Source organism: Pelobates fuscus, chromosome 3 (genome assembly GCF_036172605.1).
Source record: "Pelobates fuscus isolate aPelFus1 chromosome 3, aPelFus1.pri, whole genome shotgun sequence".
Taxonomy (NCBI): domain Eukaryota; kingdom Metazoa; phylum Chordata; class Amphibia; order Anura; family Pelobatidae; genus Pelobates; species Pelobates fuscus.
In genome coordinates, this window is record NC_086319.1 from 355857663 (window position 1) to 355876120 (window position 18458).

The window sequence follows — 18458 nt, forward strand, 5'->3', positions numbered from 1 at the left end:
TTCACATTGTATTACTTTTATGGTTTAAGAATAACCACATGGATATAGGTGACATGATCACTATTGATCTATTTGTATAATAATATCCTTTTGTGGATAAAATATATAATATTATTAAATATAGACGTGTATATACTTTAATTTTTATTTAATAATTTTTTTTTCAACAAACACTTATATTGATAAATATCTTTTTTATCATGACTCAATCGATATAATGTTCTATTAGTTCCCCATATGCATGGGAGTTCAGCATATGGGTTATACTCTGTTGCTGCCGATACTCTTGTATTTTTCAGATGGATATACTTTGTATTATGGGACTATTCCATTGGCGACCACCAGAGGGCACTGCCCTGATACTGTATCACCTTCAGTGGTGACACGCAAGGTGGAACGCGGAAGTCTGTGATGGATGTCACTTCCGGTTCCGGTTTCATGGATCCGAACACGGGTTTTTCGTAATTGAACACGGGGAAAATACCTCTGAACAGCTGAGGAGAAGTTTCCACCGGACCAATGAAGTGGAAGAAACAAGAAGACGCCCATGTATTCCAATATGGACACAGGGAGTAGCCCTATATATTTGGGACTGTGGGGATGGGGAATTAGGCTGCTTTTTATGCTTGTCACTATTCTGTGTTGATTATTTTACTTTATGGTCCCTGAGGAAGTTCACAAATAGTGAACGAAACGCGTAGGACCTCTTGACATTTTATATCTTATTTAATATTCGATTCCATTTATCAGCCTGGTGTGGCTATAGCCGATTCCATTTATCAGCCCGTTAATCATTTGGAGGTTGGCCAGGATAGCGACTAGGGTCTCCTGATTGGAATCTAAGGAGTAAGCTGATGGCCCTTGTGATGGCTGATGGCCCTTGTGAACTAGAACCGGGCCTGGGAACATTGGGCTGAGCCGTTGTGAGCCAGTGTAGTTCTGCCTCACTGGCAGTGGCTGGGGAGAGGATACCCCTGTGTCAGAGCTCTGCTGATATTTTTTTAGAATGTACCAGAATCCCAGGTAACTGAGGGTAGAAGGGGTAAGGGGTTCCTATGGAGATCCTTGCCAGACTGGCGTGCTTGGTATTTCGTCCAACAGCAGACCGATTATCGGGATGGATACTTGTGACATTCTGAAAAATAAATAATGATTGGATAATTAATGTGTCTTAGAGGTATGGATGAGACCTTCGGAGAACTGGCCTGTTAGCTAGTGCCGAAGCGAAGAATTTACCTAGTACCAAGTGACAGGTGAGGCCCTGCTAGTGCCAAGTGGGAGAGAGAGGCTCTACCTATGATTTGGGCCGAGGGGTTTTCGTGGCCACTTGAACGTGGTGGCAGGATGTCGGCCTCTCGGTGACCGTAAGAGATTCAAAACGTGTGGCCGTGACATGGGAAGCCCTAACTGTAGCCCTAAAGAAGGGCGAGCGAGGTGGCTAACTATGATTTGGTCTTAGCGCTGAACCTCCGTGTTGAGGTGGGGTGTAGACCTCGCGGGACCATAGTATTACTTAGGATAGCTAAGGCCAGCGCCTAACCCTCAATGCTAGTTCTCTAGCCTAATGGGGCTTGTCTCTTAGAATGGTGTGATATAACGTATGTAGATACTTAACCTTGAGTGTTTGTCCTCTTTATTTGGGCAATGTTCCAGAAGATTACAGTATATTCTTGCTTCTGCAGGGAACGGGCCCGGTCCGGAAACCTTAGTGGGAAAAAGATGCTAGTGGGCCTGAGGCGTGCCACTATTATAATGAGTGTAAAAATGTAGAACGTATGAGAAGGTGTGTATCAGAGATACTGTAATGTACGAACGTGGGTAAGCTGAGGGACCTGAACGTTGGTCCGTAAATTAGAGACAAGCCCCTGGGTTCCCATAAATGTGAATTTTTTGAATGATACGAAGTCAAAGTGGGGCCTTAAGGAGAAACGTAATCGTAGTGCGTAAGATTACCAGTACCTGATACTGCAATGCAGGGAACCAGGTAGACTGTAGGTTGTTGATGGCGTAGGACTTGGTGTCTAAGTAATGATATGTAGAAATAAATGACAAAACATGTACCGATAAATATAGTAGTAATATGGTGGATTATGATTAAGATATTGTTGTTGACATTTTGTGAGAAATATTAGCCCAGGTACGTTTTGAAGTGCAGAGCCCACTTTGGGAGGTGGGGGGTTGTATGAGGCCGTGGAGGCTGAATGAGGCCTCAAGGGAAAACGTAAAATGGTAAACCTTCTTACCTGTTACCGGAATGCAGGATACTGGGTACATCTTCTTGGAGCTCTGGCTGAATGAGGCCATGGAGGCTGAATGAGGCCTCGAGGGAAAAAAAGAACTGGTAAACCTACTTACCTGATACAGTAATACAGGGTACTGGGATACCGCTTCTTGAAGACTGATAAATGCAATAATGTCTCAGAAGCCTGTAGTACACCGAATGATCGGTAGGGGTCAGTGTCTAGGTGAAAATGCAGTGGTTCGTTGCTTTGTACATGAAATGCAAAAACGTCTAAGAAGCCTGTAGTACATTGAATGACTGATAGGGGTCAGTGTGTAGGTGAAAAATGCAGTGGTTCAATGGTTTGAACATGAAATGCAATAATGTCTGAGAAGCCTGTAGTACACCGAATGACCAGTAGGGGTCAGTGTGTAGGCGCAAATGCAGTGGTTCGTTGATTTGTACATGAAATGCAATAATGTCTAAGAAGCCTGTAGTACACCAAAAGACCGGTAGGGGTCAATGTGTAGGTGGAAATGCAGTGGTTTGTTGGTTTGTACATGAAATGCAATAATGTCTAAGAAGCCTGTAGTACACTGAATGACCGGTAGGGGTCGGTGTGTAGGCGAAAATGCAGTGGTTCGTTGGTTTGTACATGAAATACAATAACGTCTGAGATGCCTGTAGTACACCGAATGACCGGTAGGGGTCAGTGTGTAGGCAAAAATGCAGTGGTTCGTTGGTTTGTTCATCAAATACAATAACATCTGAGATGCCTGTAGTACACCGAATGACCGGTAGGGTTCAGTGTGTAGGCAAAAATGCAGTGGTTCGTCGATTTGTACATGAAATGCAATAATGTCTGAGAAGCCTGTAGTACACTAAAAGACCGGTAGGGGTCAGTGTGTAGGCGAAAAATTGTATTTCGTTTGTAGTTTTAACCGTAGAGATTTTTAACCCAGCAGATTTTAACCAAAACAGCTTTTAAACAACAGATTTAACATGAACAGCTAGGTGAGTATAAGGTAACGGAATAACCGTGCAAAACAAAAGGAAACCGTAAAGTGAGGACCCGTGCTGTGCTGAACGACGTGGGAACTAATCCTGGCGCAACAGGTGGGTCAACTTACGGTTTGAGAGTCCCTGAGACACCAAATGCGATGCTGACCGGAGAGAAGGCCACTGGATTAACGTAAAGCCCTGCTGCAGGATTCCTGGACACAGCTTGGAGTAGGAGACCTCATGGAGCAAAGGTGAAACCAAAATGGTGTCTTGTATGACCTGGAAGTGGATCTCATGCAAATGCTGACCTTGAAGAGTCTTTTCGTCTGACCAACAAACAGCTTGCACAACAACTCCTCCCACAAATTCAGGCCAAATGGCCTTCCAACATATATATATATATATATATATATATATATATATATATATATGTATATATTTTTTTTTTTATTTTAGTTCACACAGTAGTCAATTAGATGTAAAACAGTCTTCATCGAGCGGTAGATGTCGCTAGTCATGGCTGGGTCCTTGCTTCCCATGTAGGGAGAATGTTAATAGGAACTTTGCTTCTCTTTCGGAAGCGCGCTGGGCACCTACCGTCCCTTAGGTTTTCCTTAGCCAGATTTATTCCTTCCACCTCAACTACCGCAGTCTCTTCTGGGTTTGTCTGGTTTTCAGGGTGTGTTGGGTATTATGCCAGATTAGGGTTTGCTTTTCTGTTAGATAAGCGAGAGTCTAATGTCTAAGGGACCGGGGTTATTCTTGTGGTGTCTTCTACTGTGTTGCATTAGTGTTATGTAGTGATGTACCGAACTGTCCGCTGGCGAACAGTTCCCGGCGAACTTAGCGTGTTCGCGTTCGCCGCGGCGGGCGGACACATGCGCAGTTCGATCCGCCCCCTATTCGTCTTCATTGGGCAAACTTTGACCCTGTGCCTCTCGGTCAGCAGACACATTCCAGCCAATCAGCAGCACTCCCTCCCTTCCACACCCTCCAACCTCCCTCCCAGCATCCATTTTCGATTCATTCGGAAGATGCATGCTTAGTGAAAGGAGGGAAAGTTTAGCTGCTGCTGATTAGATAGGGAAATTGATAGCTAGGCTAGGGTATTCAGTATCCACTACAATCCTGAAGGACTCATCTGATCTCTGCTGTAAGGACAGCACCCCAAAAAGCCCTTTTTAGGGCTAGAACATCAGGCTGCTTTTTTTTTTTTTTTTTTCCTGTGTAATGTAATTGCAGGTGCCTGCCTGCCAGCTTCTGTGTGAGGTTCACATTGGATACTGTGCCCACTTGCCCAGTGCCACCACTCATATCTGTTTTTACAATAGGTTAAGCTTTAGATTTAAAATAAATAAAAAAAATTCACTGTAATAGAAGAGCCTGCCTGCAAGCTTCTGTGTCAGGTTGGATGCCTTGCCCATTTGCACAGTCAGTGCCACCACTCATATCTGTTTTTACAATAGGTTAAGCTTTAGATTTAAAATAAATAATTAGTTTTCACTGTAATAGAAGAGCAGTTGCCTGCCTGCCAGCTTCTGTGTGAGTTTCACAGTGGATACTGTGCCCTCTTGCCCAGTGCCACCACTCATATCTGTTTTTACAATAGCTTAAGCTTTAGATTTAAAATAAATATATTTTTTTCACTGTAATAGAAGAGCAGTTAGTTGTCTGCAAGCGTCTGGGTGTCAGGCCTACTTCAGCGTGTGCTCTGCAGACCTGTGCCAGCGTGCTTTGACAGTTGCCAATCATATCTGGTGTCTCTTTAGCGTGCTTTTATAAAGAAAAAAGGTTTCTAGTGTAAGCTAATAGCAGCCAGTCAGTGTCCTTCAAGCGGCTCTGTCAGTCCTTCCTTCAGCGTGTGCTCTCCAGAACTGTTCCAGTGCACATTGCCAATCATATCTGGTGTCTCTATAGCGTGCTTTTAAAAACAAAATTTGTTTTTCACTGTTATAGATTGAATAGCAGTTACTTGTCTTCAAGCGGGTGTGTCAGGCCTACAGTGTGTGCTCTGCAGAACTGTTCAAGTGCACATTGCCAATCATATCTGGTGTCTCTATAGCGTGCTTTTTAAAACAAAATTTGTTTTTCACTGTTATAGATTGAATAGCAGTTACTTGTCTTCAAGCGGGTGTGTCAGGCCTACAGTGTGTGCTCTGCAGAACTGTTCAAGTGCACATTGCCAATCATATCTGGTGTCTCTATAGCGTGCATTTACAAAGAAAAAAGGTTTCTAGTGTAAGCTAATAGCAGCCAGTCAGTGTCCTTCAAGCGGCTCTGTCAGTCCTTCCTTCAGCGTGTGCTCTCCAGAACTGTTCCAGTGCACATTGCAAATCATATCTGGTGTCTCTATAGCGTGCTTTTAAAAACAAAATTTGTTTTTCACTGTTATAGATTGAATAGCAGTTACTTGTCTTCAAGCGGGTGTGTCAGGCCTACAGTGTGTGCTCTGCAGAACTGTTCAAGTGCACATTGCCAATCATTTCTGGTGTCTCTATAGCGTGCTTTTAAAAACAAAATTTGTTTTTCACTGTTATAGATTGAATAGCAGTTACTTGTCTTCAAGCGGGTGTGTCAGGCCTACAGTGTGTGCTCTGCAGAACTGTTCAAGTGCACATTGCCAATCATTTCTGGTGTCTCTATAGCGTGCTTTTAAAAACAAAATTTGTTTTTCACTGTTATAGATTGAATAGCAGTTACTTGTCTTCAAGCGGGTCTGTCAGGCCTACAGTGTGTGCTCTGCAGAACTGTTACAGTTCACATTGGCAATAATATCTGGTCTCACAGTAGCTTGCACGCATAGTACCACTAAGCCCCAAAAAAATGACAGGCAGAGGCAGGTCACCCCGCAGGGGCCGTCGTGGTCGTGGTGCTGTGATTCCCTTTTGCCCTAGAATAATGCCCAGTTTTCAGAAGCCACGTACCATGAACTTGAAAATTTCTGATGACATAGTTGACTGGCTAACACAGGACACCCAATCTTGTACAGCCTCCGCTCGGAACCTTGACGCACCATCCTCCTCCAGCTTAGCTTCAGGCACCTCTCAAGATACCACTCATCCGCCTGCCGCCACCACAAAAACTAGCACCACAGCCGCTTTACTTGGTATGTCAGAGGAGTTATTCACACATCCGTTTGAAGAAATGAGTGATGCGCAACCATTATTGCTAGAGGATGTAGATAACAGGGATATGTCTCAGGCAGGCAGCATTAAACACATGGAGGTACGGTGTGATGATGATGATGTTGTACCCGCTGCTGCTTCCTTTTCTGAGTTGTCAGATACAAGCGAAGCGGTTGATGATGACGATGCGTCCATGGATGTCACGTGGGTGCCCGCTCGGCAAGAAGAAGAACAGGGCGAAAGTTCAGATGGGGAGACAGAGAGGAGGAGGAGACGAGTTGGAAGCAGGGGGGGTCGTCGCAAGGAGCTAGTGGCACAGTCAGACAGCATGCATCGGCACCCGGGGTCAGCCCGACAGCACGCCAATCAACGCATGCTGTGTCCACCACCAGAATGCCGTCATTGCAGAGCTCAGCAGTGTGGCATTTTTTTTGTGTGTCTGCCTCTGACAACAGCGATGCCATTTTCAACCTGTGCCAAAGGAAACTGAGTCGTGGGAGGTCCAACACCCACCTAGGTACAACTGCTTTGCGTAGGCACATGATCTCACATCACAAACGCCTATGGGATCAACACATGAGTACAAGCAGCACGCCTACTCTAAGCCGCCATCCTCCTCCTGGTCCAGCATCTTCAGCCACGTCAACCACTGCTGTCCTCCTTGCCCCCTCTCAACCATCCGCCACTCCGTCTCCCGCCTTGAGCAGTTCCCGCTCATCTGCCCACAGTCATGTGTCTGTCAAGGACATGTTTGAGCGTAAGAAGCCAATGTCACCAAGTCACCCCCTTGCCCAGCGTCTGACAGCTGGCTTGTCCGAACTATTAGCCCGCCAGCTTTTACCATACAATCTGGTTGAGTCTGAGGTGTTCAAAAAATTTGTAGCTATTGGGACACCGCAGTGGAAGGTACCCGGCCGGAATTTCTTTTCACAAAGGCAATCCCCAACTTGTACTCGATTGTGCAAAAGGAAGTCATGGCATGTCTGGCACACAGTGTTGGGGCAAGGGTCCATCTGACCACTGATACCTGGTCTGCAAAGCATGGTCAGGGCAGGTATATCACCTACACTGCACATTGGGTAAACCTGCTGACGGCTGACAAGCAAGGAATGCGTGGCATTGCAGAGGAGTTGGTGACACCGCCACGAATTGCAGGCAGTCCTGCTGCCACCTCCTCTACTCCTCCTACTCCATCCTCTTCCATAACCTCCTCGGCTGAGTCCTCTTGTGCTGCTGCGTCTTGCTCCACATCAACGGCACCCCCCCAGCTCCCCAGGTACTATTCCACATCCCGGATACGGCAGTGTCACGCCGTCTTGGGTTTGACTTGCTTGAAAGCAGAGAGTCACACCGGATAAGCACTCCTGTCCGCCCTGAACGCACAGGTGGAAAAGTGGCTGACTCCGCAGCAACTGGATATCGGCAAAGTGGTGTGTGACAACGGAAAAAATTTGATAGCGGCATTGAAGTTGGGCAAGTTGACACATGTGCCGTGCATGGCACATGTGTGTAATCTGATCGTACAACGCTTTGTGTATAAGTACACAGGCTTACAGTACGTCCTGAAGCAGGCCAGGAAGGTGTGTGGCCATTTCAGGCGTTCCTACACGGCCATGGCTCACTTTGCCGATATCCAGCGGCGAAACAACATGCCAGTGAGGCGCTTGATTTGCGACAGCCCTACACGTTGGAATTCAACACTCCTAATGTTCGACCGCCTGCTCCAACAAGAAAAAGCTGTTAATGAATATTTGTATGACCGGGGTGCTAAGACAGCCTCTGGGGAGCTGGGAATTTTTTTGCCACGTTACTGGACGCTCATGCGCAATGCCTGTAGGCTCATGCGTCCTTTTGAGGAGGTGACAAACCTAGTACGTCGCACCGAAGGCACCATCAGCGACATCATACCATTTGTTTTCTTCCTGGAGCGTGCCCTGCGAAGAGTGCTGGATCAGGCTGTAGATGAGCGTGAAGAGGAAGAGGAAGAGTTGTGGTCACCATCACCACCAGAAACAGCCTTATCAGCATCGCTTGCTGGACCTGCGGCAACGCTGGAAGAGGAGGCAGAGGAGGATTGTAGCTTTGAGGAGGAGGAGGAGGAGCAAGACCAAACACAACAGGCATCCCAGGGTGCTCGTTGTCACCTATCTGGTACCCGTGGTGTTGTACGTGGCTGGGGGGGAAGAACATACCTTCAATGACATCAGTGAGGAGGAGGAACGGGAAATGAGTAGCTCGGCATCCAACCTTGTGCAAATGGGGTCTTTCATGCTGTCCTGCCTGTTGAGGGACCCTCGTATAAAAAGGCTGAAGGAGAACGACCTGTACTGGGGGTCCACGCTACTAGACCCCCGGTATAAGCAGAAAGTGGCGGAAATGTTACCGAATTACAACAAGTCGGAAAGGATGCAGCATTTGCAAAATAAATTAAAAAGTATGCTTTACACAGCGTATAAGGGTGATGTCACAGCACAACGGGAATCTAACAGGGGAAGAGGTGAAAGTCATCCTCCCCCTCCCACGACCCCGCCATATCTGCCAAGTGACCCTATGTAGGGGTAACAGTCTCTATTCTGCTCTGTGTCAGTGTGTATCATGGTCTCTGAGGACGGGGAACAGTCTCTATTCTGCTCTGTGTCAGTGTGTATCAGGGGCTTTGAGGACAGGTGTCAATGTTAGGTGATTTCTGCCCTTTATGGATTAAAAGCAGACTCTGCATCAACTGTGTAATTTTCCATGGGAGTTTTGCCATGGATCCCCCTCCGGCATGCCACAGTCCAGGTGTTAGTCCCTTTGAAACAACTTTTCCATCACTTTTGTGGCCAGAAAGAGTCCCTGTTGGTTTTAAAATTCGCCTGCCCATTAAAGTCAATGGCGGTTCGCCCGGTTCGCGAACATTTGCGGAAGTTCGCGTTCGCCGTTCGCAAACCGAAAATTTAAGGTTCGCGACAACACTAGTGTAATGGTTCTGTCTGTGTGTGTTGTCTCAGTGACGTATGGGTAGTCATCCCGGCCTACCTGCTCTCCTTCCTATTTCGGTTCTAATCGTCTCCAATCACCATGCCTACCCTTCCACATTCTAGTCTGCTCTTCTGCTTCAGGAGCTGGGTGAGCTTATCTATTTTATCATGCAGTTAATGATTAGATAAGTACTTAGCAATGTGGTTGGGAATAGTGTGGAAAGGAGAAGAAGGACTAAGGTTGTCAGGTCTTGGAGAAGTGCGGGGGGGAGAGGAAAAAAAAGGGGGGGAGGAAAAAAAAGGGGGGGGGAGGAAAAAAAAAGGGGGGAATGGGAGGGGAAGGAACTGGTTTGGAGTGGGCTGTGGGGGCCTATGTGGGAGGTGAGTTGCTTCCTAGCTTGAACCAGGGGAACTAGCTCTCTTAGTCCTTACAAGGACTTCCCCTTACTGAATCCCCTGCAAGCTGGAACAGCAGACACAGGTGTCAAATCTTCCTTCCCTCCAGTAACCAGATGACACACAGTTCTGGAGGTTAAAACACTGACAATTTTTATTGAAGCACACAGCTTTTTATGCACAGACCCCCGCAGGTTGTCTCCACTCAGTAATAACAAACACACGGACACCCGTGAACAAATGTGAAAATATGTAAAATATGTAAAAACACAAAAAACAACTTATAGGCACACGACTTCCCAAGGTTATCTCCCAGCTGATAACCATATAACAAGGTATGTATGATAGATAGGATATTTTGGGATTCTGTAAGTGTACCTATAATAGAGGACAAAACATAGTGCAAATATTGCTTTAAAATTAAAATGAAGCTTCCAATGATTAGAATGCACTCACATATTCCAGGATAAATAAAGCGTGTTATAGGTGCCTCCCCTTGGTGGAAGAAAAAGGGGGGTATGTTCCTTTAAAAGCTCCCTCCTCGAGTGATAGCCAATGGGGTATCCGGGTCAGCTAGGAGATTCACAGACAGCAGACCAAACGGAGTACTTAAATGGCAATTTATTCACTTGTAGAAAGGTATATGATAAAAATCATAAAAGCAAATTAAGATAACGATGCTGGTCCTACGCGTTTCGTCCTTGTACAAAAGGACTTCCTCAGGGACCTCTTTCAATGATCAGTAATCAGACAGGTACATAAAATCACAGCAGCATCCTAAACATACTAACAATGAAACATCTTATATAGGGCTAGTCCCTTAGAGTCATTGGTGGAATAGTGGGTGTCTTCAAATCCTGCAGTTCTAATTCGTCAAGGTATTCTCCTTCAGGTGTATTCACTTTGCCGAGATGAAGAAAGCCGGGTCCGTTTCCCTTGTCGGCTACTTCCGCATTCGTCATCTGTGACGCGTGCGTCACGTGTGTCATCACGTGATCCTCATGCGTTCCATGCTCGGACCAAAAAAATGGCTGTGCGTTCCACAGCATAGAAAGCAGCCTAAGGGAGAGTGTTTCTTATACCAGATATTTATATATACGTAGCTGCAAGATAGAAGACTGTTAGAAACCATCTTTTCATCTAAAATATATAAAAAGGGTAATGATGTGTCCTCTATATAAATAAAAAAACGAATAATCAGTTTTAAGACATAATAATAAATGAATGAAAGACACAACTTCCTATCTAAGTTGGTCTATTCATAGTGAGTATTTGTGACTTTGCTGAAATAATAAAACATAATAAAATATAATAATGATGATAATAATAGATGATGATTAAGAGATACTCATACTCATAACCATATTTTAACAAACCATTAAAGTGACATAAAAAACATATCAATTGCAAAATCGTTTTGTGTAAAGTGACATGAATATTTATTTATATATTCAATTACAAATCCATATTGTATTAAAGTGACATAGCTAATACCATATTTTGTTAAGTAACATGACTGATTGAACACTTGATATTTGTTCAATCCTAAACGGTGACAAAATTTTAGTTATAACCCTCCTTGACCTCTAAAAAGGTGTTTCTATTAATGAGTATTTAATTTTTAAAATGTGATATATGGTGTGTTTTTCCCAGGCATAACAACTTCACAATTCATTAATTCAAAAAACAGACAATATCCATATCCACGTTTAAACCCCTTGGTGTAAGGGAACGTAATCTATGGATCCAATAAGATTCTCTCTGGGCCAACCTCTTTTCTTTATTGCCCCCTCTCCAATGTGGTTGTATCTGTTCAATCCCTATACAACGTAATCCCTTTAAACTAAATAAAGGACAACCATTGCAATGGAGGGGAACTGAATGTGTATCCAGTTTCTTCTTTATATTATTTATATGTTCCAGAAATCTTATTTTCAAACATCTTTTTGTGCGGCCAATGTATTGGCTCCCGCATGGGCACTGAAGGAGATACACCACACAGGTCGAGCGGCAGCCAATCTCTGATTTAATAGAAAACTGTTCCCCTGTCACAAAGCTGCTAAATTTTGTTACCTTCTCCGTATTCACTTGTAAACAAGCTTTACAGCTTTTGCAACCCCTAAAGCCTTTTAGCCCTTTTATGTTATTTTTGAAACCGTTTTTTAGAGCATAGCTAGGGGCCAATAGGTTCTTAAGGTTCTGTTTCTTTCTATAAATGATTTTTGGCCTTTTAGATAGATGCTCCCCCAGGATGGGATCCTCCAACAAAATTGGCCAATATTTATGTAGACTCCTTTTGATTTTTGGATGGTCTACATTATAGTGAGTAAAAAAAGCCTGTTTGAAATCTTCCTCTTTTTTCTTTCTACTAGGGCCGTCCACTAAGAGTTCATTTCTATTTCTTTTCGACATCATATGAATTTCTCTATTTATCTGTTTTTTTTGTCTCCACTCAGTACAGTACACTTCCATTAGTCCCAGGCAGGAGGGGGCTAAGTTACAGATAGCCATCTCCCACACTGGGAGATACCAACAGTACACAGGGACACACATTAAAAAACATTACATACAGGGGGGGCAAACTTTGGGACACGACGCCCCGGGAAGTGAAGGGATTACAGGGTTAAAACATACATCGCTAGATAGCCCCCAGGTCCCCACTAGGATCCCTGCAAATAGCAGGGGGGGGGGGGGGGTACATCTGATAGAGAGAAATCATCATCTATAGTGCGGGGCTTGTGGCTCTGTACATCCCCAAAATGAGTTCCATGAAGTTGCTTGGTTTAGTCTGGCAAATTCAAACTTCGTGCCCAAACCAAGCAACAACCAATCAGGCGCAAAACCAAATCAGATGGTGCAGGTAAGCTGATTTTGGTTCCCCTGTCTCGGGCTGCAGGCTGTCGTTGCCGGGATATCCCTCTCCGGCAGGGGGGGGGAATGGAGTGTGCCGGGGAGACCGGCTGTGATGTAGGCCACAGTCGGTGGAGGGATCGGCCGCCTCCCTCGTGCCATCTGGGTAGGCCCCAAGTAGGCCTCAGATCTATCCCACGGCCGCAACCACCTATTCTGGCCAAAGACCTGATTGTGCATCGCTGTAGCGGTGGACCCCTGTCTCTGGGGCTCAAAAGCAGGCATGGAGTGGGTCGTTTGCAGGGTTTTTATCGAGTTTTTGCCCACTTTAGCCCGGAGCTCGTCTAGTGTGCAGCCGCTCAGCTTGGCTGCCAAGCTCCGCCCCCCGAGATTGGGCACTTTAAAAACAGTCTTGGGGCTTATGGACTTCTATTGGACTGTGTATGGCCCTTGATAAACTTTAACCCCATGGCGATTTGATTCTGTGGGATCTGAGCGCTGTTCGGATATATTGAGCGCTCAGATCAAAGCTATCTGGGGAAAGGTTGAATGTAGGGGTTCTGTTCGGTATGATAGGAATGATGTATTTTTATGTGTTTTTACTGTTGTTGTGAATAGAGATATTTTCTGTATGCTGGAGATAATTGGCTTACCACACCCAAGCCATGCTTGCAGTCGGTCAAAAAGGGACTTCCAACTAACTTTTGAACCACTGGACCAATTTGTATGATTTTGACATATGTTTGTATTTGGAGTGTGCTGATTCTGAAAATGTATTTGCTGTATGGATTTTGCTGTAATGACTGGGTGTGTCAGAGATTGTTGTATTGTTTTGATTGGTTTGTGTCCTTTGTGTGCTTGCTTCCATTAAACAGTTCTACTTCACCCTCAATTTGGAGTGCCGTCTCTTATTGGGGGAATCTGCTACAAGGGATTGCTATGCTAGTCATACTCTCTTGCTATATCACTAATAAGCTCTTGTAAGAGCTTGTTCCTTTTCTGCTCTCTGAAGGAGTCTACGGTGGTTATGGTGTCTGCTGGAGTACTTGGAGCCCTCAGGAAGCGCTAGGAGCATCCTTCAATGGAGGTACCCAGTCGGGGTGCCAGGTGATCCGTTACACTGACCAACCAGGAGAATGTCGCAAACCCATTTTTAATGGTCGCTCCTCCTCACACAAAGTACAAGGGAAAATCATGAGAATAAACATTGGGAACACAAAATAAAAGTCCAAAACATAAGAATATTCAGTGGGCATGGCACTTAGTGGCGGTGGCCCGCTACAGGGGCCTCTCAGGCCGGCTTCTGGGCGGGGTTACTCCGTCTTCTCTGGAGCACATGTCGTATATACACAGTCTCCAGATGCCTTCATATTTTTCTAGTCGCCCGCCTATCATGGCGACTACTTCTTCCATCTGTTGTATCTCCTCGACCCTTTCCAGCCATGCTTGGTATGTCAGGGGATCTCTGTGGCGCCAGTATAGCGGGATTAGTGAATGGATTGCAGTGAGCATGTGCCTTGAAACGGATCTTTTGTATTTGGAGATTGATAAGTTCAATTTATTCAGTAGCATCTCCATCGGGTTGTCGCCTTTGTCTGCTACCCATGTGATGTTGTCAAAGATCCTCCTCCAATATGAGACCAGCTATGGATACTCCCAGAATATATGTATGAGCGTTCCACCAGTGGTCCCACACCTCCAGCAGGTGTTGGGTGTCTCCGGGTGTCTCTGGGTGCTTTGCGCAACGTGAACTAAGGTGGGTGAAATATGCTATTTGAGCCAATTCCTGGGTGGAGAGCATAGTTTGGAGTGCTTCTTCCCACGTTGCCTGGTACTTGAGGAGGGGGGGGGGATGTTCTGTCTTCTGATAGTATCACTGTGGTGTAGTGCTGTCCATTTTGAGCATATTTCCTCAAATTGGTATAGAGGTCACTGTAGTTGCAGTCTGTTGATAACCAAGGCGTGGAAGTAGTGTAGTTGGTGGTACACAAAGGATTCCAGTGTTGTAGGGGTCCTGTCTCTGATCAGTGTCTGTAGAGGGATCGAGTTGTTACCCTTGCATAGGTCAGCGAGTCGGATATAGGAGCCCCTTTCCAAGTAATTCAGTGTCCTCTTTCTGTGGCCCGCTGGGAATTCTGGGTTATTTGAGACTGGCTGTCGTGAGAGTGAACCTGAACCTGATTTGGTTCCATGTTTTCAACGTTGCCCCTATGAACAGTTGTTCTGAGATTAGTTTCATGGTGGCGGTGTCTGAATGCCATAACACGGCAGTTATCCTTCGCTTCCCGGCCAGGGATGAACCCACTTTGATCTGGGTTTACCAGCGATGTTAGGACTGGTTTCATGCGCGCTGCAAGGGCCTTAGCAAGCAGCTTGCAGTCATAGTTTAGTAGGGAATGTGGCTTGTAGCTTACACATTGTTCAGGATCTTTCCCTTCCTTAGGGAGAATGGTGATGTACGCTAGGAGAGACTCCATCCCTAACTTGATGTTTTGATTGCCACATTTAATTCTTGTAGTGTGATCTTTGCATCTAGGGTGTCCCTCGCTTCTGTCAGTATCTGTTATTTGACATGGGTAAAGAGATAGTTTTTCATGTCGGCAAGGCGGGAAGCATCGTCCCGTGGGTTCATGGTCTCTTGGATATTATACAGTGCTGAATAATGTGAAGGACTTTTATGCAATTGCCTATATGCTTCAGTTTAATTCTCTCCCTGCTATTTTAAGGTTTATATTGTTCGGTTCCAAATGTCAAGAATGAATGTATTCGTGTACCAAACGGGGACCACACACCCTGGGTAGCAAGTAGCAATTAGAACACAGAGAAAACCGCAACTTAATTGCTACTGGGTGGCCGCCATTCGACATACGAACACGTGGCGAGAACAAAGGATGGCGGCCATCTTAACACTCACGAATGCGGTCAGCGGGGCTTACGCATGAATTGCATGGAACGGTTTTCGGTACGGGAAACATGCGAACGCCCGGTCCCCCATGGAAGTCCTGGATGAATACGTTCCCCTCCATGAATCAAACTGGCGTTCGGTAGATGGTATCTACCGGATGAGGGGAACATTCACAGGTAACCAGCTGAACCATACGAACTGTAGTTTTCGTGTAGTTAGATGCGAACGGAGACCGGCTCTTGCTACTGATTCTATGGAACTGTAACCCGGATACCTCCACATGGCAAGTCAGTCAAACTTCCACACGATGCAACACGGAAACTACCGAACGGAAATTCGTGAGATTTGGATATGTAACTACCAGTATCCTCAGCTATCCTGGGATGTTAAAAGTATAATTGTATGTCTTATAGAAAGTATGTTTCTGAAATTGTTATAAATTGTAATGTTTCTGGCCAGCAGATAATTGAGCTTTGTGTATTGTAGAAACTCAATTATCTAGCCTGGCCCAGAGGAGGAGTTTTGAGTTGCATAAATTGTGAGTTCTGTGTGCCAGTAAATCAGTCTTGTTCCAGCATTAAGCTTTGGCTCATGTGTGGATTATTCAGCGATTCCAGGGATATTTCTACTCGTGGAATATTGGGTTATTTTCTTTTATGGGAAGAAGGGAATGTTTGACGGGGATATTTTCTACTACCATCACAAATAATATTTGTGGAAGGTCTCTGCCATCTCCCTTGGGTGTTCCGTGGTCCAGTGGGCGTTCACCCTTACTTTTCCAATGTGAAGATTGTCTTGTCTTTTCTTCAACATTTTCACCAGTGGACGTCCGCAATTCTTGGAGTGCTCACCGAAGAAGCATCTGGACTTCTGTAGCGCGTGTAGGTGTTGCTGGGTAAGTCAAGTCTTAAGGTTTTTCCTGGCTTCAAGTAGGGTTACAAAGTCCATACCCGCCAAAGATTGTTTGTGTCTCAGTTCTAACGCTGCATTCTGCATCAGCAACGTCCGGAGTTTCTTTGACCTTGTCCTCTTCCGATTTGCGCCTATTGCAATGAATTTTCCTCTGATCACACTCTTGTGTGCCTCCCAGATTACTGTTGGGGGTGTCTCAGGAGTAATATTTTCTTCAAGGTATTGGGTGAGTGTTTCATTGATAACCCGGACCACCTCTTCCTCTAGGAGCAACAAGTCATTTAATCGCCATGTCCTTTCACTGGGTTTGAACAGGGGCGTGATCTGACCATGTAATGTTTCCCACTTGGAAGGCCTGTAGGCTGGTCAGGTATGGCTTGGTGAGGGATATATAGTCGATCCTAGAGTAGGACCCATGGACCCCTGATTAGTAGGTGTAATCTCTGCTTTACAGGTTCAACCTTTTCCAGCAGCCAGCAGGTGTAATCTCTGTAGTGCCTTCCTGGCTAGGTGCATGCGTCGATATGGGATCGCGCTGTGGCCTCGTGATGTATCTATTGTGGGATCCATTGGCATGTTGCCGCCCAGTACTAGTACCCCCTTAGTGAATTCCCCCAGTCGTTGCAATGTTGACTGTAGAACAATGTGTTGTTTGGAATTTGGTGCATATAGTGTAGCGAACGAGTGCATTTGGTCGTTGATGTGTCCCTTTACGAATAGGAAGCGACCCCTGGGGTTTTGCCGTCCATCTGTTGGGAGAAAAGGAGCCACGTGGGTGAAGAGAATTTCCACTCCTGCTTTCTTGTTTGATTTGTGTGAGGCGAAGTAACCACTGGGATACCTTCGGTCTAGTAGTTTCTGGTCCTGTTTGAAATGGGATTCTTGGATCAAGGCAACTGACATCCTGAGTGATCTGCGTTCCGGCACGTTCAGGACTCTGATGAACTACGTACCTTCAGTGGGTCAGGGATGAACTCCAATTGTCCCTTCATCCAAGTTGTGAAGCGGGAGACGTCTGGGGGGTAATATGCTCATGGAGATCCTGCCCTATAGCGCAACCGTGGTATCCCTAGCTAACTGTACTTAACAGAGCTAAAAATAAAGATGACTGTATTGTTTAATACACACAGAGTGAACCCACATTATAAAGCTATAACATCATGCGTAAGGTATTTTGGCTGACCTCCTCTTCTTTCCCTCCCAACCTGTATCAGGGTCCTCCTGTCCCAAGATAGATACTTCCGCCACCCCTGTGCTCCCCCGTTCCTTTGTGATCGCTTCTGGCCCCGCTCAGCACTTTTGTACCCACCGCCCAAACCAGTGGAATGCCCCTCGCCTCATGAGATGAGTGTCGGGCTTATGGTTGGCCCGTAACCCGACTCCTGGATATTGGAGTCGGAGACATTTTTTTAGACCCTGCAGGACTGGTGCCCTTAGGCCTCCCGGCTTTGCTTACCCCCTCCCTCTTCCCACCCATCCTGTATCTGAGTCCTCCAGTCCCATATGAGAGGTACTCCCGCCAACCTTGTGGGTCCCCTACGCTCACCTGTTTCTTTGTGATCTTCTGACTTCATTTGGTTGCAACTTGGGGATCAGACGAGGTTGGGGCCCGCCCGAGATCAGTTCTTCGGCCTACTTAGAGTTGCTCTTTGTTGCAAACTGTCTTATATAAAAGCAGATCTAGTTCCGTCTCTATATTCTGTGAGGATGGACATTTTGGCGCCCAGTTTGAACTCAGGAACGGCTAAATTTTCTCGTCCAATCAGAAAGCGGACACAAAGCAGCGAATCAAAATGAGTACAAAGAACTGGCCAATCAGAATGAGTACAGAGAACGGGCCAATCAGAATGCACCCTGCGGCCTATAAATAGAAGGCTGTGGCCCTTTGTTTTCATGCATTTTTCCTTTCTGTGATCGCGAAGACATGGCCAGAACCAAGCAGACCGCCCGTAAATCCACCGGAGGCAAGGCTCCCCGCAAGCAGCTAGCCACTAAAGCTGCCAGGAAGAGCGCTCCAGCTACAGGCGGAGTGAAGAAGCCTCACCGTTACCGGCCGGGAACTGTGGCGCTCCGGGAGATCCGCCGTT